The sequence below is a fragment of the Pholcus phalangioides genome, unplaced genomic scaffold, assembly GCF_987345545.1.
Source record: "Pholcus phalangioides strain wild (caught in Gottingen) unplaced genomic scaffold, Ppha-v1.0 ptg000015l_1, whole genome shotgun sequence".
Classification (NCBI taxonomy): Eukaryota; Metazoa; Arthropoda; class Arachnida; order Araneae; family Pholcidae; genus Pholcus; species Pholcus phalangioides.
The window spans coordinates 73,471,913-73,497,177 of NW_028301608.1; the positions used below are offsets into that span (position 1 = coordinate 73,471,913).

At 38.9% G+C, this 25,265-nt stretch overlaps 1 protein-coding gene and 1 long non-coding RNA gene across 3 annotated transcripts in view; one reads left to right on the plus strand and one right to left on the minus strand.

The window, feature by feature from the left end:
- The window catches only part of Hpd (4-hydroxyphenylpyruvate dioxygenase), a 489,423-nt gene that overhangs the window by 395,996 nt on the left and 68,162 nt on the right, over positions 1 to 25,265 (plus strand). The gene's annotated exons all lie outside the window — the stretch shown is intronic.
- On the minus strand, positions 206 to 3,468 carry LOC149076664 (uncharacterized). Its single transcript, XR_016194087.1, has 3 exons — positions 3,243 to 3,468; positions 1,978 to 2,054; positions 206 to 348 (listed from the first exon to the last, which is right to left on the minus strand). It is a non-coding gene; the product is annotated as an uncharacterized LOC149076664 (long non-coding RNA).

Below are 25,265 nucleotides of genomic sequence, written 5' to 3' on the forward strand. Positions count from 1 at the left end.
TTTAAAATATATATATGTCTATATTAAAGATCTTTCATCAATTTATCTGTTTCATATTTAGCTTCCAACAAATAATTTCACCTGATAACTTTCATTTTGACAATGTATTTCATTTGAGTTGATTAGAAGATGAATGATTGATTGAAATTGATTAATAGAAACATGAATTAAATAACAACTTGCACATATGATTTGTCATACAAAAACATTTTATTTCAAACATATGTTCATAGAGAGTTATCATAATCACAATTTATTGGTTGTACTTTTCTTTGAAATCGCATCTTTCAAGAATATAATTTTTTAAGATTCATAAATTTTCATCTGCATCTTCAAATGTTGATTTACCTGAAATTAAAAAGAGGAAGAAAAAAAAACCACTTTTATTCTGCTTATCAATATTTAAATGTACTGTATATTTTATTTCAAATTATAACACAGTCTTTAGTTGTATAAGTAGAGATAATTCGTGCACAATAGCACTTAGTCGACATTGAGTCGACTCGCCACCATTTTATCACAGTAGGATCCAAAATGTATAAACTGTGTTTTGCAAGGGAGGCCTGGCGTTCCACATAGATGCACATGTTCATGTCTAGATGTACATATATTTACCTAGGGCTTGGCAAATCTTAAGAGCCAACATTGCAAAAAAAAAAAATTCATACTGACACCTGAAATTTTCTATGCAGATCATAAAATATTTGGAGTTTATGTCTGAATCTTCCAACATGTGAAGATCATCACTAAGTGCTGAAAAAGTTGAATATAATTTTTTTTTTACTTCGGATTATTTCTTCTAAAAATATGCTTGGCTGCCAAAAAATTTGGCCCGCGCCTTTTTCAATTTTTCGAGCCATGTTTCTACCCTAAAATTTTGGTCAGACAGATGAAGTGCAAAAACCTATTGGCACGCAGCTTACTATATATTTTCACTCTACTCTTTCAGCTTTGCTCTAAAACACATCCTTAGCAAGCTCTTGTGGATCGGGGAACCCCTATTTAAATTAACATAGAAATTTTGCAGTGTTGTATGGTCTCACTAGTTAAAAAGTATGATATTATTTGTCGTCAAGTATATTGTTTTAATATTTCCATTCACAAAATTTGCTGATCAGTAAATATAACACGTTTTTCAAAGAATTAATATTGCTTTTCAGTTAGTAAAGCTTCTAAAAGTTTATTTTTAATGTCCTCCCTCTCATTTATATAGCCAAGACAAGTTTTTCAACAGTACATGTTTTTACTTGCACTGGTCAAATTTTGAGTGGTATAGGTAGCCATTAAGAAATCGTCTATCTTAATTTCCTCAATTCAATTATGTCAAAAACAGTTGTTCTTTCAATAGTATCTGAAAAAATTATTATAAAGATAATTACTCATAGCAAGATATTTCTCGAGAGAAACCAATATGGTATGGACTAAAAACAATGCCACCTTTCCCCCTTGCTTATTTTGTTTTTGCACATATAAAATGTGTTGCTGAAATTACAATAATTTCAGAGGGAAGTATGTTTCTGTTGAGTTTTATATTGAGAAATATTCAAGTGATTGTACAGTTTACAATTTTTATGAATTTTCTCAACTTAAAATCGAATGTGTATAAATAGGTTATTTTATTCATGGTGCAATATAAATAAGACACTGAAATACAACATTTCTTAATAAACATGTGAATTTATGTAATACAGCCTCTCCGAAATGCTATTATGATTATGATCTGATACAACGTCAAAATTCTGTGGGTGGTGTTAAATCGGGTTCGACTGTATTTGTTCCACTAGGGTTGTTGATACAAATGAAATCAGTGAAAATGATGATTGTTAAAATTTATGTCATTAAATCATGCATGGAAATATTTCATTTTACATGAAAATAATAATGGAAACTGTTGTTTGGAATGGAAAAGTCAAATACAAAGAATTAAAATTACTGTTGTTTGGAATGGAAAAGTCAAATACAAAGAATTAAAATTACCTTAGTTTGCTCTGGTAAAACTGTTTGATAACCTTGAAAACCTTCACATAACTTCGTAGCTACCTACAGCCAAGTTCCTAGGAAACAAAATTTTTCGGAGTTAGAAAAGTCTCACAAATGTATATACACTAATATATATATAATCTCTCAGCTGTTTACTAACAACATTGTTAAAAAATAAATGCTTGTTAAAAGTTTCACTTCCATAACATCTCAAAATGTTATATTTTAAAGTTCTTAAATATTCGACATGGAAATTTGTTTTCTGTGTTTACCCATACACACAAAATCAAAAACAATTTTTGGCAAAAAATTAAATTTGAACACACACAGCAAGGCCATAACCCAAATACTGAAGTAGTAATACGTTTCGAACACTAATCTGCTTCCTCTAGTTATAATGTATATACCTCAATAAAAACTGTGCCTGAAATTCCAACTTTGTTTTTCAGTCCCATTGTACGAATTTCATTTCTCATATCAACAAAACAATATAATGATTCCTTATTAAATATTCCTCATCTCAGAGCGAGTTACAGAGTGCAATTTTTCAAGAAGTGGCACATGATTTTTTTCTCAAAATTTAACTTCCACTATGTATTACAATATTGTTCATTTGAACAGTTCAAAATATCAAATCTATATTTTAATCCTTTAGTGCACGAGTTTTACAAAAATTAATATTTAACATTACTGCCAATTTTTACCATGCTTTATTTCAATTTCACCATTACTCTTCACAAAAAAATAATTAAATTTTTTGTCATTTAGGTGCTGTAATTTATTATCAATGAATTGTAGCTTATTAGTTACTTTGTGCATTGAAGGGAGGTTGATCTAAAACACAAACTTTCAATTTCCTTATTTATAGGCGATTATTCATAGCATAGTCATCCAAGCACAATTTTTATTGTGCCAACAATATTCAAATTATTTATTTACACACATGCTCAATTTATTTAGACATAATTTTTCATTGAAAAAAAAAAATACGGCAAAAAACATAGAATGTAAAATTTCAATCTGATATTATCGTAATTGCAGATTTATGTTTCATTTGCCATGTAAATATTTTCAATACAATCCAAAGTATACATGGGCTATTTGATATTTTTCAGCATTACCAAGTGGGATCCACTGCCCTATTGATTGCGTGACATTGTCCATTTATATTTTTAAATAACGCATTTACCGAGCAAAAAAATATTAAGAATATTTCTAAACACTCTTCTTATATAGTTCGATAGCAATAAAATAATTCTTACCTCAGTAATGAACATGCTAGCACTTCGTCGTGTCTTCGATCGCCGATGTTAGCATCTGGGTTTTGCAGGATATAACGATGAATCACTTCAACTTTGATGACATCGAAGATATAATCTAAGTTATGTCTGTCATTATTATCGCAAAAAATTGTTTAATTCGAAAAAAAAACAGCATATTTCATCGCTAAATATCACAGCGAGAGCTCGCGGCCAGAGACGAAATTTCCTCTTTCCCAAGATGGCCGCCGTGAACTACTTCTTGCTGCTTTATTACTGGTGCTAGGCAGTCCTTAGCAGCGGTCCTAAGTAACTACTAAAAAAAGTCCTTAGCTTAGAGATAGTACCGAAAAGTCGAACTACTGGCCATCTAAGGACAAATCGGGACTTAACTACTTTTTTTCGGCTAAGGACCGCAGAGATAGTTCACCCCCTGAAACGAACTATAGAAAAACACACTTCCTAAAAGGGGGCGTTCCCACTCCCTTCTTGTAAACAAACAACACGAACTGTCCTCTATGAGCCGTTAAAACCCAAAACGGCTCCGTGATATGATTGGCTGCCGATGATGTAACAAAAATGAATGGGTTACCGGCTGCGAGGGATTTGGTGAAGAAAGTGGCAGTACATGGTTGGCGTCGAAATTTCATTTCGTTTATGCTTTCCTTTTTCGCACCGCCATTTTCTCTCACGTTTTGCGCTTGTTTTTTCTCGGGTTTTTAATTCGTAATTGTCATTCCATGACGAAAATAAACGGCCAACAAACAATATATTCAACTTTCGACTACTGTTGATGCGTTCAGAACGTGAAAACACTCGGCTCAACATTCTTCGCAATCATCTGATTGAAAGCTATTGACATGAAATTGAATAGGAGGAGCATGTATTCTCATCGATCCTGGGTGAGTTGATTCGTTTGTTAATATTATTTATTTAATGTTTTATCGGGAGGGGAGGGGGGTGACATTAATGCAGATATATGCACAGAAACTTCCTTAAATCAAGGAAATCGTGATACGACCATCATTAAAATTGCTGGGCAAGGGCGTTCTAAGGGCATCACGGGCCCCAGAGGCGTACGCAGTGCCGGGGGGGGGGGCAGTCTTCCCAAACCGACCAAAAATTAGGAAAAAATGAGGGACCCCCACCTGGACAGAAATTGTTGCCCCCAATTACCATGCTTACTAATTTAAACCGGATCTCAGTCATGCTGCTCTCGAGGCCCTCAGGCTGTGATTTCCAGATACAGTTCTGTTTTGAAAGATAGCAACATAAGGTCATCTTGGCGACTTGTTTCTAAGATGGAAAAGTATAATTTTTCCTAACGTTGTTCCATTAGAAACCACGTTAGTACGTTTATACTGACGTCACTCCCTCATCAGCCAATCATATCACTGAGCCGTTTTGGGTTTTAACGGCTCGTCTGTCCGCTGGAAACGAGGAAGAAACACCAAGCAGCAGAAAAAAGAGAAACAGCTCTCTCGCTCTCCTCCTCTGACGTCACGAACAGCCCCTTCAAGGTCACGGAGTGAGAAGAAGGGAAAAGCGCTTGGCACGGAGCCAAAGCTGCTCTCCCAACTCACTTCTCTCTCGCCAGAGGGCGCTGAAGGAGGGGGGGAAAAAAAGAGAAAATTTTTATTACTACACTGTTCAAAACAATTAGGGGAGCAAGCAAAAGAGTGAAGAAAACCGTGCGAGGACATGCTCGATTGGATCCAGGTCAGGAGAGCACGCTGGCCATTACATACGCTGTATTGTTTCAGCTTCAAGCATGTTCTCCACCAGACGAGCACTATGCGGTCGGGCATTATCATCCTGGAAAACAAAGGAATCTCCAATGGCTCCATCGTAAGGGATGACATGAGGTCGCAGTATCTCGTCTGCATACCTTCGGGCCGTCAAAGTGCCATTCCGAACGATATGCAGGTCCGCCTATGCTGATTCCACCCCATACCATCCAACCAGCTCGTCTGTATTGTGACCTTTCACGAACGAATGCGGGGTTATTTCGAGTGCCCCTGTCCCTCCATACCAGAACACGTCGGGTGTCACACTCCAGACTGAATCGGGACTCGTCTGTAAACAGCACTTGGCTCCAATCATGTTGCTCCCAATCTCGATGTTCAGCAGCCCATCTTCTTCGGGCCGCACGGTGGCGTGGGGTCAACGGAATGCAGACCATTGGCCTACGTGCATACCCAAGTAGCACAAAGATATAGATCTATATTGTAAAATTGCAGTTTCCAATATAGATCTATATCGGGCCACGATATCGTTCTGGCTAAAAAAGGCATAGTCGGAGATAAATAGATCTATATCGTGAATGTGATATATTCAAATAATTCAAATTTTGGACGATAGATGGCGCCCTCTCGGAAGGGGTAAAAATATTTGTAATGATTTGGAGGTGGGTAAGTTTGAACCCGTGTACCCTGAACTTTCCCATCTCTAACTCCGCATCTTACCAACCCACCACTATAGCACCGGTTATTGTTTGTTATTATGACATTAAATTACAAGTAATCTTTTTTTTACTTGTATTTTCAATCAAATTTATCAATCGTCTTCGCCGTCGTTGGGAACGGACGTGCTATTATCGCGCTCCGCTCACCGACACGCCAGTGCGCCATTTTGTGTCTTTCTTTGTGTTTTTCTTCGTTCTCGTGAGTTTTACTTAGCGTGTTGTTTATTGTTGGGTCATATTCTGCGGTGATTTTCTTTTTTTTTTTAGCGCACGTTGGATTGTGAGATAAGTGGTTTTTTTTTTTTTTTATATTGCTCTCATTTTTTTTTAAATTTTCGTTGTGTATTTTCGATCGACTTATATTTATTTTTCTCGTTCGCATTTCATTTTCGTTGTTTTTTCGCCAGGTTCGCTCGCTTCTTTGATATAAGTTCGTAGGTTTTGGACGTTAGTGTTAGCAAACAGTGTATACTTTTCCCGGGTACTCTCAATAACGTTGTTTTCCTTCCATTTGGGCCTATTGTTGTAGTGTTAGTGTTTTGAGATAGTTAGCTAATTCTAATAAGTATAAATTGTACTTCGTAGCTTAATACTTTTTTTAGAGAGTGTTGTATTCTTTATATACATATTTATTTTATTCTTCGTGATTTAGTGCTGAGCATTCTACTTTACGTAATTTTTTCGTATAATCTCTTACGTATATTTTGCATAGTAATGTATTTTACATTATTTTAATTTCCAGTTAACGTTTCTCATTTTCGTATTGTTAAGTATTATTATTATTATCTAGCTTTAGCAATAGTGTTAGTATGCCTCGACCTCGACTAGTGTTGTGTAGAGCTTGCGACGGGAGGTTTCCCTGGTCTAGGGGTATAGTAGCTGATAGTTTCAATTGTAAAGGGTGCTTGGATAGAAAAAGGCTGGAACACGAGGTCGAAGCTTTACGGGAAAAAGTTAGGGTGCTAGAGGGTCCGGTTATAACGGACCCTCTGGTCGTCGAGCCACCTGTTGATGAAGAAGCAATCTCCACGAACAACGACATTTTAGAGGGCGAATGGGTGGTCGTGGATGAGGTAGAGGGGGATAGTGATAGGGGTTTAATCATCGGCGATTCTATGGTTAGGGAACTTGGGAACCGAGTGTGTAGGGATTTTCGGGGTTTCGAGCGCTGTTGTCTTCCTGGGGGGAAGATTGGCAACGTTCGAGACGTTTTTCATCGCCGAAAGTTGCCCTTGCGGGTGATTCTGTGGGTGGGAACAAATCAGGTAGGAGCGAATATTAGTGAGTCTCTGTCAGAATACCGGGATTTACTATTATCCGCTAGGGAGGGGGGTTCAGATGTGGCAGTGATTCCAGTGCTGCCAAGGGGTAGTAGGGGATATAGGAGTAGGATCCACCAATTCAATATAGGCCTGAAGGACATTTGCTCCTCACTTGGGGTCACGTTCTTGGAGCTTCCCGCATTTACCGATAGGTGGCTTCGTTCGGATGGGATCCATCTAAATAAGAGAGGGGTCTGGGAGGTTTACGATAGTCTTAGGTCAGGTTTTTTACTCCCAGACCACGTAGTCGGGAATGCGGGTTAGTTAATGATAATCACAACAGTACTGACGGGGAATTACCCACCTCTGACTTGGATGGCTTCTCGATTGACAACAAACCACCGGGCAAATTAAAATGTGTGTTAATAAATGCCAGGAGCTTGGGTAACAAGAAAGATTTTTTAGAAACTATGATAGTTGTGGAGGACTTGGATCTTATAGCCATTACAGAATCTTGGGCAAGCGATGGGGATGAATCTTTCTTACACATCTCCGGATACGATACTTTTTTGAGAAATAGATCTGATAGGAAAGGGGGTGGAGTGTTGATATACGTGAAATCATGTTTGAAGGCTAGAGAGTGTAACGTGCAGAGAAGTGATATTGAAACCATATGGGTTGAACTTGAGAACAAAAGACGTCATAAGCTTATTGTTGGGGTTTGTTACAATCCACCGAATAGGGATCAAAACTATATCGCCAAAATGCATGATGAAATTTCCTACATGTGTAAGCGAAAGAGGGTTCTCATACTAGGGGATTTCAATTACCCGGGTATTGATTGGGAGAACCTTTCATCTGGAAATCAGTATGAAAGAGACTTTCTTAAGTTGGTGCTCGAAAATTTTTTGTATCAGCATGTATCAGAAGCCACTAGGGGTACTGCTATTTTGGATTTAGTTCTTACTAGTTCTGAGGATCTAGTTGAACATGTTTCGGTGGGGGAAGAGTTTTCTTCCAGTGATCATCGTATCGTCAGATTTCTCTGTAACTTTTCCTCGGGTAAGGTTGATAACAAAAGATTGGTTCCTTGTTTTCGGAGAACTAACTTTGATGTTTTGCGAAGAAGGTTAGCGGAAGTTTTCAAAGACCGGTTGGAATCAGTAGGGGTGGTAAGTCAATGGGAAGAATTTAGTACGAAGCTGTCCTCTGTTTTGCACGACGTCATACCCTTTGTTCGAAAAAAGCGTGTTTGTACATCACACCCTCTATGGTTCACGGATAGCGTGCGGAACCTTTATCTTGAAAAGAAAAGAGCATTCAGAGAGTATAAAAGTGGACGAGGTGACCTATCATTGTTTACTGATAAAAGAAGACTGTTGAAGAAAGCGATAAGGGATAGTAAAAAGCAAGTTGAATCTAGGTTGGCAGATAACATTGGCTCTGACCCAAAATCATTTTTTCGATACGTCAATAATGGATGTAAGGGGACAGTTGGCCCCCTCTCGATAGGAGGCTCAAAAGTAGAGAGCAATGTAGGCATGTGTAGTGCTTTCAATGACTTTTTCGCGTCGGTTTTTAATGGAGATAATGATATTCGATATACGGGTGTTGCATGGGGTAATAAAACGCTCAACGATATTCAAGTGGAAGACGTGGAGGTCCTAAATCTTCTAAGAAATGTATGTGCAAGCAAAGCACCAGGACCAGATGATATCTATCCCAGGGTTCTCAGGGAAGGTGCTAATGAATTGTTGGGGCCAGTCGCACAGATATACAGGAGTAGTGTTGCTGAGGGTATCGTCCCGAGAGATTGGAAACTGGCTAACGTTGTTCCGATATTTAAGAAGGGTAGTAGAGAAGTGGTGTCTAATTATCGTCCAGTGAGTTTGACGAGCTCCCTCTCGAAAATTTCGGAAATTATCATCAAAAGGCAGTTTGTGAAGTGGATAGACGAGAATAATGTATTGTCGGATAATCAGCATGGGTTCAGGAAGGGGAAGTCATGTGTAACTAACCTCCTTTGCTTCTATGATTACGTGACTAAGGCTTTGGGTAAGAGCAAAAATGTCGACGTTGTTTACCTTGATTTCCAGAAGGCATTCGATCGGGTCCAACATGGCAAACTCTTGAAGCGTTTACACGAGATTGGAATAGGGGGCAACTTGCTGAATTGGATAGAATCGTGGTTAAGAGACAGGTCGCAACGAGTTATGGTGAACGGGGAATTCTCTGGTTGGACAGACGTCACAAGTGGAGTTCCTCAGGGAAGTGTCCTTGGCCCCATACTTTTTTCACTTTTTATCGATAAACTCGATCAGGGTATCGATGGAATTACTAGCAAATTCGCAGATGATGTGAAGCTAATGAGGGTAATCGGGAATGAAAGCGATAGGGAGTTGCTCCAGACCAACTTAAACAAGATTGCAGCATGGGCAAATGAATGGAGCATGACGTTTAGCGTAGATAAGTGCATGGTCGCTCATTTTGGTTCGAACAACCCACGGTTCTCTTACGAGTTGAATGGTGTCACTATCCCGGATGCAACTAGAGTCACCGATTTGGGAATTCTCATTGACGAGCGACTTAAGTTTTCTGAACACTGTTCAGCGGTTGTCAAAAAATCGAATAGAATGCTTGGCCACATTTTCAAAAAGGTCTCTTCGCGTTCTCCTAAAGTCATTCTTCCGCTTTTTCGAGGCTTAGTTCGTCCTGGACTGGAGTATGCTGTAAGGTTTTGGAGACCATACCTACAGAGGGACATAGACTTGGTTGAAGGGGTGCAGAGAAGAGCTACGCGTGTCCTTATTGGCACACAGGGCTTGAGTTATGAAGAAAGACTTCATTTTTTGAATATGTTTACATTGGATGAACGCAGGTGTCGAGGAGATATGATCGAAGTGTTCAAAATTTTCAATGGGATGGATAGGATGGACCATGAACTTTTAGTACACCGCCAATCGACTGCTTTTACAAGGGGACACCAGTATCGATTGGTGAGGGACAATGCAAGGTTATGGTGTCGCAGGGAATTTTTCTCCAATAGGGTTGTTAATAAATGGAATAGCTTACCCCCGGAGGTAGTAAATTGTAACACAATTGACACGTTTAAAAAGAAATACGATAAACATGTTGGGGTAAATCGAGAAGCTATCCATTCTTAGAATAAGACAACCACAAGTATTCTTTATGGGCATTGTATAATATTTTATCATGTGTATATATTGTTTGTAATTTGTGTTAATTGCATTTTTAATTGGGTTGCTGTATTTTTGAAACATATGACAACCATATTTTTATGGGCATCTTTTTATCAGCCGCCTCGTTGGGCATTTTGCCTGTTGTGGCGTTGTATTTGTATTTGTATTTGTATTTGTATTTTCCATGTATGCACAAAAATTACAAAATAGAAATTGTGAGACATATTTATCATTTTGAGGCAGATAATTAAAAAATTATATTATAATTAAGGAAATTATATATAATACAAAAAACACAAGAAACAAATTAATGTATTGTGTAGTATATTATTTATTTAAAATTATTAATTTATATGCTAATAAAACAAAAAATACTGAATAAAAAATATACATCACAAAAGAGTTAAAATTCTCAAAGTATGGTAAAAATGAAAACATCAAAGGAAAAAAATAAATAATTTTAAGAAAAACACACATACAGCAAAAACAAGAGCAATTTTTTTAAATTAAAAAATATGTGCAATAATTATAAAATGGCAATTAAAGTTACGGTAGATAAGTTCTCGCTCCTCCTAAAATACCAACATCTACGGTGTAAAACATACGCAGTAAGGATTCAATTATAACTGACAAAATGATTTTGATATATCAACATAATTAATCCTATTAAAATCAAAATTTCATATGAAAAATTATTCATTCAAACGTTTTTAATTTCAATTCAAACAAAAAATTGTACGTTCGACTTTTGAAGGCAATATTTTTATTTAAAAGCACACAATATGGGGATATATCAGCATATTGTGTATCTGATATATATCTTTGTCAGGTTCACGATATAGATGTATGTCATGTTCAGGATATAGAGCTATGTCTTCTTTAATAGATCTATATGAGGTCTATATCGAGAACCTGATATAAATCTTTGTCAGGTTCACGATATAGATGTATGTCATGTTCAGGATATAGAGCTATGTCTTCTTTAATAGATCTATATCAGGTCTATATCGAGAACCTGATATAAATCTTTGTCAGGTTCACGATATAGATGTATGTCATGTTCAGGATATAGAGCTATGTCTTCTTTAATAGATCTATATCAGGTCTATATCGAGAACCTGATATAAATCTTTGTCAGGTTCACGATATAGATCTATGTTTTTCAAACTATTAAAATAATTTATTGTCCCAAGTTGTTGTCCTTCAAAGTAGAGATTATTCACATGGAATCACATACATATTTGACTGAAAAATTAAAGACTTGATCAATTAATATCATAAATAATTTGCACCATATAGGACAAGATCGTTCTATATCATAGTTATGACATCTGATATTCCTCTGACATTTCGATATATAACGATGTGGTCCAAATATTGTACTATATCGTTGTGCTACTGGGGTAGAACCCTCCCTCATGAAGCCGATTACGTACTGTTTGGCTGGACACCCTTCGTCCTGTTGCCAAGAGCAACCGTCTTTGCAGCTGCGTAGCATTCTCTGTTCTGTGTCGACGGGCTGTTAACCGTACATACCGGTCATCAGTTGCTGTAGTGGCGCGTGGCCGACCTTGCCCTGGTCGACGTCTAACATTTCCCGTTTCTTGGAATCGATTCCACAGCCTTGCAACAACACTTCTGGCGACTCCAACAGCGTCCGCGACACTACGTTGTGTTTGCCCGGATTCCAGTCTGCCTATAACACGCCATGCCATGGATTCCGGTAAATCACGTTGTTGAGACATCCTCAAGTCACCTTGTCTCCAAAAAAAAAATACTGCGCAATCGAATTTCACAGTTACGGCAGTAAAACAGACGTTTCTGCAACATCCCGATTTCTGCCCTTATCTCCTTTTTCTGGTTTCTGACGTCATGAACTTTGATTTGCATATGAAGTTTTCTTCTTCCGTTTCCTGCTAGGCTTTAAATTATGGATAATTCATTTTATGTTACTTATCGGTATACATCTTTGCGTAATTTTGTTAAAACCATGTGCTCCCCTAATTGTTTTGAGCAGTGTATTATAGTAGCGGAGGGCTTCCCTCACATACGCCAAAAAAGGCCTAACGAAAAAGGCTTAGGGACTAAAGACGGCTTCCCGTGCTAGCTTGTAAGCATTGGAACGACCGCTCGCTCATCACGGCTCACACTTTGAGCAGAAATGATCCGTATTGAAGGGAAACCCAGGTTTCACTGCGTTGTACATATCTTATTTAATCAAGGAAAATTTATACTCAAGATTCATATTTAATCAAATGTCATGTAAATAAAACTTTTCTACATAAATTTACCCCACGGGGGTGGAAACTTCTCACATCATGTTACTCATTAATTTCAAATCGGCATCAAGAGCAAGAGAATATTACTGTTTGTTGTTGCTTGTTTGTGTATACAGAAATTCATGTCACCTCCTTCCCCCCCCCCCTAACAAACACCAACTCTTCTCCTATCCCCTCCTTCTCTTGCATTCTCTCTCCCTCACTCTCGGTCACCACAACTTGTCGCATTGTTTTGACGGAAGTACTACACCACTGGAAATTCAAAAAAAATTCAAATCTTCAAAAAAAAAGGAAAAAAAAAGAAGAGGTCTCCTCGTCTTCACAGCTCACTTCTCTGTCTTCTTCACTTGTTAACAATACTAGCAGAAGGTTGTGGCGCATTTTACTTGCAGGCGAGTTACCAGACCAGTCATTAATTTAATGACCATACCCGATTTTAACAAAACTTTCTCTTACACATGCACTCATATACACGAATTTGTAAGCCCGCAGATGGCTCCATTGAGCCAGGCCTGAGAGGTAAAAGTTTCATTCTGGTCTGGTCTGGTCGACCAATCGCGTCATGGATGCCCCGACGAAATCTCGATCCCGGCTCTGGAAGAAAACGAACGTTCGGCAAAACTTTTTCCAGTGGAAATACGAAATGATGGTGGCTGGTTTCAGTTAGCCCCATTTATCGAGCGGGTTTGCAAACAAGAGTTCGATGTTAAACATCAAAATAATAGTTACAAGATTCTGTTGCGAAGCCCAGATGATCATGATGCCGTTTTGACTATCTGTCGTAAAAACAGAGTTAAAATTCTGAATTTCATGCAGGAAAAGCAGAGCACAGCCAACTTTGTGCTTCGAGGCCTAAATACTGCCACTGAAAGTGAAAGGCAGGTCGTGGTCCAGGCTCTGTCCCTGGTGGGATGTAAGCCATTCACCCGGAAGGGTTGGACCACGCTGGGGAGAGCCGGGCCGGAAGGCATCTCAGCGACGCAGCCGTGAAGCAGCCAAACTCGCGATTTGGAAAACTACAATCCCGAAGGACGAAAAAACCAGAAAATTTTATGAACTTCGTCGGTTAAGACACGTAATCGTTACCGTTGAACCCTTCAAAGAAAGGCCTAGTCTCGCTGAGCCCAGAAGGTGCGTTCGATGCCAGCGATGGACGCATTCAGTGAAAGAATGCAATTTCCCCCAGCGGTGCATTAAGTGTATAAAATCGCACCCGGACGTGCCATGTAGCAACGAAACCGGAAAAGACCCGCCAGTGTGTGTTAATTGCGGCAAAAATCATCCGGCCTCATATAGGAACTGTGTCGCCTTCAAGGAAGCGGTGAAAAAACTTAGAGCTGAAGTCAAACATTCGGCTCCAAGGCGCAAACAACAAGTGCCCAAGAACTTAGTCCCAAATCTCATCGTTTCCAAATCAACAAAAAATTATGATGACACTACGTTCGTCCCTCGTGCGGTTTGGGAAAAATTTAACAACTCGCGTAATGCTTCGAGCACCAGTGACAAAAAAGCAGAGTCCAACAGCAACTGCTCTCCAAAAAAGACTTTGAAACACGCCGACATCGAGAAAAGCCACGATGGAAATTGCCCGAAAACAGCGGCGAAAAAAGCAAAGTCCACTTCTACGGACTTCAGTGTTACTCAGCTTACCGACTTGAGGGAAGACGGTGTCAACTCAACCTGAAAAAACAAAGTCCAGATCTACGGACTTCAGCGCAAAGCCTACCGACTTGCAGCAAAACTCTGACGAAATCCAAGAGCAACAACCGGAAAAATTTTCAAAGTCCCACTCTACGGACTTCTGTGAAAACTTCGTGAATTCTACGAAACCAACAGCTTCGAGCAGCCCGTTGCCCGAGAATGCTTCCAAGCAAAGTGCCGAGACACCTACGGCCTCATCCGCAGACAGTAGCGCAGACTCCTCGGACGCGGACTCGATGAACAGTAACAACTCGACGTTTGAGATGTTCGAATTTGCTAAAACTTGTTTCGAGGACATATGAAAATGGACTCTAGAAAAGATAGGAGAACTATATCATCGATAAATTCCTAGTTGAAGCGGGGAATATTTTGGTGAAAGATTAACATCACGAGCTCTCAAAATTATTTTATTCCAGGGATTTTCTCAACTTTTCTACTTTTCCTTTCACCCATCTTTTTCTGTACTTGAAGAAAAAAAAAAAACCCTCCAAAAAAATCTTATATTTGTGAAAAAAAAACCGTAATTTTTTGTATTTTTGACTTCTACCATTAATTTCTGAACTTTGAAAAATAATCATACTAATTCTCTTTTTTTCCCTTCTTGTTACTAATCTATATCGATTACAGGTCCAGCTAACCTGGGATCGAGAACGCACGAGCCAATCCCGTGCGAGAAGAGGCGAAGTTACCTTGTCGCTTCCGAGCTTTCTTCACAGCGAAGCATAATCGTAATAGAACTAACACAAGAAGGTTGCTGCCGGCATTTCGCCTGCAAAAATTAAGTTCAAATTTAAACGAGACCATGACCATATCTTCTTAACCGATTGTGACAAAAACCTCTTTTTAAATACGCATGCACTTTTTTACAGTCTCTTGTCTTTCTCTTTGTACGTAGTCTCCGTGGCTACAGTTTGTAAGCCCGCAGATGGCTCCCTTGAGCTAGGCCCGGGAGAAAAAGTTTAAGTCTGGTCTGGTCTGGACCCCTACGATCTTTCGAAGCATATGGGAGGAAGACGTTTTTTCTGTGGGGGTTCGTACAAAAAAAGAGAAGGAAAAGAAGCGAGTCAGAAAAAGACATATTCCCACGGAAGGGATGCGTAAATAGATGAAATAAAACCATAAAGTCAATTGCCTGCATGCGGCAATACAATGGTCAAGAGATAGGTTTCCAGTATTATAGGGGGAGAGAGAAAAGAATACGGAACGGCCGCTATTACGCAATCTTTGAAGGGGCCCTTTAAGTGGCCATAAAATTAAGGAGTGTTGATGATGGAGGCAAAAGAGCATGTTTTGTACATTTAAATGGCTAAAAAGGCCCCTTTCCTTTTCTCTATATTACTATAATATTGGACAGGAAATTATCAGACTGAAAATAGGGAGCACATCTTCCTTTATGTTAACATGGTGGACGGTTTCTCCTCATCCTAGATACATTGGAATCGCAAATGCATTCCGCGGAAGAGAACGCGAAAGACGTCGTTAACCTATTAAAAGGGACCATAATGTACCTCAAAAAACTGGCGAAAGATAATGGTTGCAACGTCGTGGAGATGCTCGTCAACACGTACGCGCCATTCGCGAAGCATTTGGCCAACGTCCATGCCATCGAAGGAAGCGTCCGACGTTTGAACGGTGATTGTCCGGGACTCGCGTTCAAACAGATCAACTAATGCAGTGTACAACAATAAGTAATACAGCACAATACGCAACACACCACAATCAGCAATGCACCACTATAAGCAATACAGCACAATACGCAGTACGCTCTTCATTATTATAAGCAGTACAGCAAGTGATGCACTACAGTAGGTAGTGCATAACAATGCGCAATGCACCAGAATCGGCGATGCCACATAATAATGAATACAGCATAATAAGCAATTCACAATATACCATGAGCACTACATTACAATTAGCAATACAGCACTCGATGCACTACAACACGCAATGCACCATAATACGCAATGCACCACAATCAGCGATACACCCCTATAAGCAATACAGCACAACACTCAATACACCATAATACGCAATACAGCGCAATACGCAGTACACCACAATCAGCGATGCACCACTATAAACAATACAGCACAATGAACTATAATACGCAATACAGCACGCGGTGCACACGCAGCGCATAGCAATAAGCAACGCATCACGATCATCGATGCACCACTTAATAATAAGCAATTCAGCTCAATACACAATACGCACTAAGCATTGTAATGAACATTACAATACGCACTAAGCATTGTAATGAACATTACAATACGCTATAACCACTGTACTAAAATAAGCAATACAACACGCGATGCACTACAATCAGCAATTCACCACTATTTGCAGTGCACCACAAGCAATTCAGCACAATACGCAACAAACGCAGCATTACAATAAGCAATACAGCACGCGATGCACTATAATACGCAATGCCCTACAATCAGCAATGCACCGCTATCTGCAATGGTCCACTATTTGCAATGCGCCACTATCTGCAATGGTCCACTATCTGCAACAATGGTCCACTATCTGCAATGGTCCACTATCTGCAATGGTCCACTATTTGCAATGCACCACTATTTGCAATGCATCACTATCTGCAATGCAGTACAATATGCAACGAACTACCATCGATATACAGTATAATAAGCAATGCACCACTATATACAGTGTACAATAAGCAGTGCACCACTATATACAGTGTACAATAAGCAGTGCACCACTATATACAGTGTACAATAAGCAGTGCACCACTATATACAGTGTACAATAAGCAGTGCACCACTATATACAGTGTACAATAAGCAGTGCACCACATTAAGCAATAAGCAGTGCACCACATTAAGCAATAACCACTGCATTACAATAAGCAATACAGCACGCAATCCAGTACAATACGCACCGCACCGCAATGAGCACTGCATTACAAAAAGCAATACATCACTCGATGCACTACAACATGTAATGCATAACAATATGCAACGCACCACGATTAGCGATTCGCCACAATAATCAATACAGCACAATACGCGTGATAAGTACCCCAATACGCCAATAATGAGCAATACAGCACGCGATGCACTAAAATCAGCCCCAATATTTGCATCGCACCACGATTAGCAATACAGCGCAATGCACCCCAATACGCAATAAGCACTGCATTACATTAATCAATACAGCACGCAGTGCACTACAATACATACGCAACGCACCACAATCAACGCAATGCGCTGTAAATTGTAATAAATACAGCACGTGATGCACTGCAATACGTAATGCATAACAGTATGCAATGCACCGAAATAAGCAATGCAGCACATTGCAGCGCACTACGATATGCACTGCAGCACAATACGCAGTAGGCTCTGTATTATAATAAGCAGTACAGCGAGCGATGTACTACAGTACGTAATGCATTATAATGCGCAATGCACCACAATCAGCGATGCAACACAATAAGCAATACAGCAGAATACGCCATAAGCATTGCATTACAATAAAGAATACAGCACGCGATGCACAACAATACATAAATACGCAATACACCACGCGATGCACAACAATACATAAATACGCAATACACCACGCGATGCACAACAATACATAAATACGCAATACACCACGCGATGCACAACAATACATAAATACGCAATACACCACAATAAGCAATGGGCTACTATACGCGGTGCACGACAATAAGCAATACAGCAGAATACGCCATAAGCATTGCATTACAATAAAGAATACAGCACGCGATGCACAACAATACATAAATACGCAATACACCACGCGATGCACAACAATACATAAATACGCAATACACCACGCGATGCACAACAATACATAAATACGCAATACACCACAATAAGCAATGGGCTACTATACGCGGTGTACGACAATAAGCAATACAGTACAAAAAAAATGAGTCGCTATATGCAGTGCATCACAATAAGCAATACAGCAAAATACACAATGCATCACCGTCGGAAATTTAGCACAATGAGTGGTGCACCACCATCGGTAATACAACACAATAAGCGATGCAGCATTCAGGCCATCACACTAAGCAATACAGCACACATACAATACGCAATGCACCACCATTGACAATGCTTCACTATATTAAGCAATAATGCACAATTCGTAATTCCTCCACTATCATCGAAAATACAGTAAACGTCAAAAATTTGGATCGCCGGATCTTCGGGAGGATGAAGCAGGTGAAGATTTCAACATCAAAAATGACCTGAAAGAATTGAAACAACTGATTCTTGCTAACACGGACTTGGCGTAGATGAATACGAAAATTTCAAGCCTAGAGGCACGCATCTCTCGTGTTACGGAGGATCTGATTATAGAGAAACGAGCACGCGAAAATTTGAAAGCACAGAATGAACGTTTATCCATCGAAGTGAACGACTTGAAAAAACGTCTGAATTACGCGGAAGATTACGGCCGAAGAAACAATTTGATATTCCGTGATTTGGATGTATCTCGAAAATCGTCTTCCGAGAAATGAAGTGAGGTGTGATGAAATTCTTGAACGAAAATTTGTGCATACCCAACTCGGAATCCGTAATGATAGATGCGATTTATCCTATCCCAGGCCGTACGCTGATCTTGGACAGTGAAAAGTCTTCGGTTCCTGTAATTGCTAAATTTGTGTGTAGGCGGGATAAAGAAGTTGTGTTTAAAAAATTCAAGGAGGTTCGAAAACATGATTCGGACAATCTCGGCAATGTACGTGTGTCTGAGGACTTTGGATTCACTACCAGGAAGGTAAGATCTTTCCTTTATCCGTTTATGAAAGAGGCTTACGAATTCGGAAAACAAACTAAAGTTGTTCGGGATATTTTACAAATTGACAGAATTCTTCATGTATATGATGAAAGTGTGAAAAATATCGTGAAACAAAATCTCAGACCCGGTAATCATTCGAACTGTACAAACACACTTCAAAACGATCAGGTTTTAATATAGACGACCGGCTGCCTATCTAAATCAGATGAGAACATTTCATTAAACATTTCTAATACAAATGATCACCAGCCTGCGTTTAATCGTGATTCTTTGTATAACATTCCTATTTCCAGTTCTTATAATACCGATTTGAATATCTCTGTCCCCCAGTGCTGACCAGATCAATAATATTTTGGAAAATTCAATTTTAATTTATAACGTATCCGGTTTGTCTAATAAATTTTTGTTTCCCCACTTCCCCACATTATTGCTTGAAGATGATATACAGGGTGATTATAAAAAAACTATCCCGACATATAGGCCCCTAACTATCATACCATTCACAGAAACTGAATGAAATTTTGGCATAAGGTATTTTGATGTATGCGCTCAAGAATGATATGGAAAACAACAGTGTCACTCTAACAGTTACGGTTACAGTGAGAAAATTTCGAAAATATCAAATGGCAACACCAAGTTTTTTGTATTGGAATGTGATCTCCATTGTGAAAAACCCTAAATAGCGTTCGAACGGCAACTGTAGCATGAAAATCACCGGCGGTAGTTAGGCTAAAAGTGAGGACAACCAATAAGGACAGAGAAGCAGCATAAAATAAAGCATTTTATTGTGTTTCACAAATTTTCCACATGACCTTGTGGAGGACTAATCAGGCCTCAGCCGAAGAAACGGTGTGACGAATGAAACGAACATTAATGCTCTGGTGCACGGCAAAGTCCTTTTTACTTTTTCTTTGCCTAGCTCCGGGGATTTTCGTGCTACAGGTGCCATTCCAACGCTATTTAGTGTTTTTCAGTATGGAGATCGCATTCCAATACAAAAAACTTGGTGTTGCCATTTGATATTTTCGAAATTTTCTCACTGTAACCGTAACTGTTAGAGTGACACTGTTGTTTTCCATATCATTCTTGAGCGCATACATCAAAATACCTTATGCCAAAATTTCATTCAGTTTCTGTGAATGGCATGATAGTTAGGGACCCATATGTCTGGATAATTTTTTTATAATCCCCCCGTATTTATTTTGTTGGAAACTTTGTGGCCCGTGACAACAAAAAACAAAGCAAGGCTCTCGAGTGGTCTCAAGCACATTTCAAAATCACTTGAGCGACTAACGGCACACCTCTAGTTCACTTAAGTGGATCGTGATACATTTGCAGATTATCCTATTTGAGTGGTTAGTGGCACATTTCCAGATCTCTCGAGTGGCCCGCGGCACGCTTGCAGATCACTTAAGCGGCACGTGCCACTTCTTTTTAGATAATTTTGGAGGGTCGAGACTCATTTCTGGATAACTTAAGAAGCCCGCGAAATATTTCAAAACAATGAAGTGGCCCACACCTTCCAAAAAGTCGAGCACCTTTGTGCTAAATATCTGACAAAGGTGTTTCAGCGACTGGGACTTTGGCAATGAGTGCTTTAAATTACTATCGAATACTGGTGAGGCTTTATCATTGAATCAAGCCCCGGCAAACAACCAATTTTCAGTTTGGAAGATTCAGCGTACACACACACAGTAAAAGATATGCTCGCTCTTTCGTACAATATCTCCTACTGAGCTGAGATACACTTCTCCGAGGTGTTATCGGAATTTGACACCACCTGCCCCTACAGATGATTATATTTATGATGGCCGTTGAGTCTGAATAAAAATGAGTGTGTAGGTGAGGAAGAGAGTACCACTCTCCCCCAGATTGTTTTAATTTCTATATGGCTTTTTTCTTCTCTCCCCTTTTATCACTCCGTAAATAATCTCCTCTCTCCAAACTATAAACAGGAATGCATACAGTCAAACTAAGCAAATGGCCGTCTTTTTATTTTCAGCTGCATTTAAATATCCTATCCTTTTTTGCGGGTTTGTCACATACAAAAAATCTATCGGAGATCAATCCAAAATAAAAACAAAATTAAAATTTCTATAAAAAACACATGCACACACACATATACAGACAGATAAAAAAAATTATATACATGTATAGATTATTTACAGAAATGTTTAGAACAATTAATTATTGTTAATTTACGCTAGGGTTATTATATCCAAATCACTCTTGTTAATTAATTTACTCAACATTTTGATTACACCGAACCGGCTGCGTTAAAGCCTTGAAGCAATCGACACAGCTTCGTAGTCAGCATACGGCAGCGACACGGGCAACACACGGAAAGGTGTGGTCTGAAGAGGAACGAGCCGAGCCACGGCCAACTGACGCCCGAGCTACGGTCCTGGCACGGTGCGGATATGTGTGTCCAGACCTATATCCGGCGTTTGTTGTTGTCCTTCAATATAACTTTTAATGTATGTGACGTCCTTCATAAAGCAATGCCGGAAGACCACGTTTGGTTTTGATAAAGTCTACGTTATTCATACTTTCGAAATGAAATGCCTTATTTCCGATTTATGCAAGATTCACCCATGTATCTCGCTTATGAAACCATTGTGTACTGTATACAATCACTCTGGTACGATTTTTTTTCACTTTGGTTAGGTAGCACATCAAGTACAATAGCTACAACTAACAACGGGTACTCGACATGTTATCCCCCCCCCCATTAAGGTGTAATCTTGATAATAAAAAGGTGATATATAAGAGCGGATGAAATCACGTTATCACCTCGGATGAAAAACGACACTATTTCCCCCTAAAGCCGTGTTTTCCTAGGAACAGGTTTTCTATGATGCGCGTAGCGTGAAAACGCTGATTGGTCAAAAAAAACCTGAATTGCAGGTTTTCAACCAATCAGCGTTTTTAACACTGCACCACACTGCGCAGAAATTCTGCTCCTAGGAAAACTCGGCTTAAGGATGAAACGGGAAAGGACGAATCGGGACATCACCAAAAATTGTAAGATTGCAACAAAGCTTTGGTATGATCGGGCGAGAGGAAAGAAAACAGCGATCTTGTTTGAATTCATTTCACTGGCGCTCATTCCACTGGGATTGCGTCCTTGAAACCTAGTATATTAGTAGTGTGACTATCCTTCAATAAGTATAATAATTCTTTCTTAGATTTTTTTCGCTCGGATAATATGAATGAGCGAATAGTGTCATTTTAAACAAGTAAAATACATAGCCTAAATACCTTCTTTTTTTTTGTTATTTTAAATAATTTTTTTTTTACTCCCAGTGATTTGAATGTGTTTTTCGATTATCCTTGTTCATCTTCCTTGCCATTAGGCTGATGGCACGCGAGCGTTTTCTCACGGACGTGAATTTTTGTGCTCGTTTTGGGGGATGAAGAATGTCTGGTGCGGCCAGACAATACGGACGGAAAAAAGTGCCCAGCAATGTAACGGATGGGAGGATTTTTTGTTCTCCATCACAAAACAGGTTGTTGGCGCGATTAGGGATGTTGTTCATGCTTGAGATGGTCATACAAGTGCTCAGAACATGGAGGATCGGAGATTTTTTTCCTTTTTCAAATTTTGGCGAGACATTCGATTTTTTTACTGTAAAATTAATCGAACGCTTATTGGAATTTGTAGTTGCAAGAATGTCAATATTACTGACTTTTAAAGAAACAAATTGTTGTTTTGAATATGGAGTTAACTCAAATTCGTGAATTTTCGAATTATGTCACTTTGCTTGCCGGGGTATGAAAATTCAAACAACCCCAATGGTGTAATCACCGCTGTTTTCTCGATATCCGGTTCAGCAACAGGGATTTGATTGAAAGCCCTAACTAAATCAATTTTACTAAAAATATTTTTTTAATGCAAATTATGAGAAAAATCGAATATTGGGGAGTGGCGAGTGGGTATTTGCGGGGTTTAGTTACGGCATTAAATTTTCTATAGTCACCGGTGGGGAACCAGTCACAATCGCCCTAAGGGCAGAGGACTAGCCCATGGGCTTTGAGACTGCCTGCAAATGCCATGTTGTAACATGTATGCAAACTCTGCCTTGGCAGCTTTTAATTGAGCAAGGTGCAATCTGCGCACTTTAGATGTTACAGGTGGACCCACGATAACTATATTGTTACGAAGGGTAGAATTTGAAGAGGCTGTGAACGCATGCAAGGTACGCGTGGCCCCCAAAGCAGAATATTTTGCGATGTTCTGCAACGAGCCCTCAGCTGACTGAAAATGTTCTGCGGTAAAAATTCGAATATACATAATAGCGTTTTTCTACACTTTTCTTAAAATTCTTCCAGATTGTTCTGCAACAGCACTGGTTGTTCTGCGACGTACGTCGCACATTTCGGCATATTCTTCTTTGGGGCGCGTAGCATGCGATTGTGATATATAGAAGAATATATCGCATGCCAATATACAGAGATTCTAAATGGACTCGGACAGTAGAATTCTAAGAAAGAAGGGGTATATTTGGAAGGCTGCTTTAGTTTTTGCAGTACTTTTAGTTCATGTAAATAAAGGTGATTGTTTGTTCTCGAATCCTCGTTCCTGTGAGTGTCTACCCCTCGGCGAAAAGAACCCGGGAGAGATCCGCGCGACGGACGAATTGGTAACAAGAGGTTCGACGAGTGACCCGGCGGAGCAGCTTCAACAGCTGGTGCTTGATTTTGATCTTCAATTTCGTTCTGCCATCGCAATTGACAAGAGCGACAATTTCTTCATCAGTTATTTCATACTAATCATCATCCTTCATCCAACTTATTAATTTCTTACAAAGATGCATCCTCACATCCAGGGATACGTTGCAGTAAAGTTAGAATGGTTTCTTCAGTTTCAACTGTGCTTTCCGCTTCCACACTTTCACCACCTAGCAGCTTCTTCCATGATTTGGTAATTGTTGGAGGCCTTACGTACGTCCAGGCCAATAAGCAATATCCTTTACATTGATGCGTTTCAATCTTCAATCATGTCTTATCCTTCTTCAATTTGAACAGCCACATGAGTCATAGTGTAGACGGGAGCGCCAATGTACAGTCGGAGTAACTAATTAGCTGCGGTAGAGTCGGAAGCAACAAAAAATATACGCTCACACTCGTAACTTGCAGCTCTCTTGGTGCCGATTGATGCGTTTTTTGTTTGCTTTTTTTTCGGTGGGACGTCGGATGAGCGAAGGTCGGATAAACGAGACTCTACTGTGTTGAACTTTTACTTTTTTTTTGCTGTATCTTTATATATTCCAGGAAAATTTCCCTTTTGAATAAATTTTTCACACACATTTTCAAAAATGTGCTCCCAGCTATTGTTGAAAATATGCACATCCTTATTCACAGAGCTCTAATGCTCCTGTCACACGGAGCGGATGCTGGTCCGAATCCGCATGCCCTTTCACACGAGCACTAAAGATGCGGGCGAAGTGAACGAATGCCATACGTGGATAGCGCGTTGTTTAATAAAAGTATTTAATTTTTGTAAGTTTTATTCATGGTTTTCTCTGCGAGTCACTCAGTCCAGTGCGCTCTTAGTTTGAAATTTGTACATAAAAACTATTTTTTTGCAATTTTTGTAATTATTTTTCTCCTTCACTCCTGATTCAGTGCTCATGGGCAGCCTAGAGTCATTCTTTGGTGGTTTAATTTATAGTCCCATAGAATATGAGTATAAAGATGCCTTCGGTTCGATCCTCACAAGTAGTCGATGGGAGCAAATATCTTAAAATATTTTCAAAATATTTTGAAAAAAAAATATGAAAGAAAAATTCCAAAAACATCCAATGATGTTCAAAAAAAAAAAAAAAAATTCAGGAGATATCAAAGATTTTGCAAAGTAGAAAAAGGGGAGGGGTGGAGACTTTCAAAATGTCTGTGCTTAGAAATATTCACATCACAATTCTGTCTTAAGCCCGGATTACACTACAAAGATTTTATAATAATTCTTTTAAAAAAGCAACTAATAAATTTATCGGTTTCATTTGCTAGAATGCAATCGATAAATTTATTTGTTGCTTTTATCAAGTTTTATAAAACAACTTTCAAGTGCTTAGGGCCTTCAAACGTCTTAATCCGGCCCTGAGTGAACGCCGTACGTTGTTTAATAAAAATATTTAGTTTTAAAAGTTAAAAAAATTAAAACATCAAGAATTTAAAAAATAAAAAAATAAAAATTTTAAATAATTTTAAATATTTATTTTTTTTATATAATTTTAAAAATTTAAAAAGAAAAAAAATTAAAATTTTTTTACAGAACGGCTTACAATTTTACGCGCAAGTTTTTATCGCAAATTTTATAG